A 2,073-nucleotide genomic window follows, 5' to 3' on the forward strand; every position below is an offset into this window, starting at 1 on the left:
AGGGCACGCCTCCCTCCCGCCCCCTTTCTAAACCAATAGAGAGCCGGCTCTGTACCCGCGCTGATCCAATGAAAAGCCAGGTCTGTCCGCTGGGGTCTGGCTGGAGAGCACAGCAGCAGCGCTGGATTCCCCTGTGGGACATCCCAGGTGGTTCAGACGTTGAGGAGTCTGCCTATAACGCAGGAGACCCCGGTTCAATCCCTGCGTCGGGAAGATCCTCTGGAGAAGGAAATGGCAACCCACTCCAGTATTCTTGCCTGGAAAATCCAATGGATTGAGGAGCCTGCCAGGCTACAGTCCTTTGGGATCCCAAAGAGTCGGACACGACTGACTTCACTTCTTCAACAGAGCAGACATTAACCTCTGAAAATAGAGCTGTCTGGTTTTGGTTGTCTAAAATACGGAAAGCCCTACTGGCTCTTCTGGAGCACATCCAAATCTCTGAGCGGTTACTGTGGGTCTAGTTGGGCTTCCCTGGTGTCTCAATGGTAAAGAATCTGCGAGCAATGGAGGGACCTCTAAACTCCGATAGAAATTCCCAGTCTGTGTGGTTGTTTCTAAAGTTGAATTTTAGCAACTGGGTGTGCTTTATGTTTTGGTCTGCTTTGTCTAGCTCACGTTTAGCATATTCATCTCGTCCCAGTGTACAAAAATTTTGCATTTACAAAAATTTCTATTGCTACACATCTCTAGACCCTCCCTTAAAGAAAGTTCTTCTCAACTGTGAGTTTCAAAGCACTTAGAAGGCTAATTTCCATTGTGCATTCCCTATTTTCTTGCCTCTGATCAAACAAACCTTTAATTCATCTTTTTCATTAATTGATTTGACACAGTGTATCTTGAATAATCTCCATCCTATCTTCTGTCTTACAGAAGTTAGTTTTTTTTATTTAATAAGGGATACTAAAAATAGGTGCCAACTAAAAATTGTCACTTGTCATCTGTTGCCATTTTACAAGAATGAAGTCACTAGCCATTGTTGTCACTGACCTTCAACATACCCTGAAAGGAGTTCAGGGCAGAGATCAGAAATGAGGCATGCTGTGCTCTGGGAAAAACTGGCAGAACAGGGCTTTGGATGGTTATTTTCAGAAGATTTTGTGAGCCCAATTCCTTGTATCTTCTCATGTCTGGAAAACCACTAGTCTTTAACAGAGACATCTGTTCCTTGTGACTAGCATCAAACCTTTGCAAAAATGTGTGCCTGATTACAAGTATCCTCCTTCACTAAAATCATGTATATACTGACAGGTCCTAGGAGCTATGTACAGCCCAGGCTATAGTCCTCATCAGGTCCCAAATAAAACAACTCACAACTCACTGTGCATTTTTTTTTCTTTCAGTTCACATGAGGAAATTGTGTGTTGTGATTTATAAGTGATTGGCCACAATGGATTTCTTAGCTGACCTTTGTAACTAGTTTCTTCCTTCTGCAGTTCACCCTAAATATAGGGGGCAGGAAACACATATTACTTTTGTGTCCTCAGTGATTCCTACAGTGCCTGATACATAATAAATACTTAGGAAAAGTTTATTAATTAAATAAAAATTCCATGTTATTTTCTCAATATCAATTCAATTCAGTTGCTCAGTCTTGTCTGACCCTTTGTGGACTGCAGCATGCCAGGCTTCCCTGTTCATCACCAACTCCCGGAGATTGCTCAAACTCATGTCCATCTAGTTGCTGATGCCATCCAACCATTTCATCCTCTGTTGTCCCCTTCTCCTCTCACCTTCAATCTTTCCCAGCAAGAGGGTCTCTTCCAGTGAGTCAATCCTTTGCATCAGGGGGCCAAAGTATTGGAGTTTCAGCTTCCACATCAGTCCTTCCAAAGAATGTTCAGGACAATCTCTAATAAGGAAGCTGAAGGCAAGGAATGTTATCTTATGTGATCAATGTGGGCTAAAGAGGGGACTTCCCTGGTGGTCCAGCAGTTAGGACACTGAGCTTCCACTATAGGAGGCCACAGGTTCAATCCCTGGTTGAGGAACTGAGATCCCACATGATGGATGGTGAGGAAAAAAAAAAAAAAAATATATATATATATATATATATATATATATATATATATA

Source organism: Ovis canadensis, chromosome 16 (genome assembly GCF_042477335.2).
Source record: "Ovis canadensis isolate MfBH-ARS-UI-01 breed Bighorn chromosome 16, ARS-UI_OviCan_v2, whole genome shotgun sequence".
In the NCBI taxonomy this organism is placed as follows: Eukaryota; Metazoa; Chordata; class Mammalia; order Artiodactyla; family Bovidae; genus Ovis; species Ovis canadensis.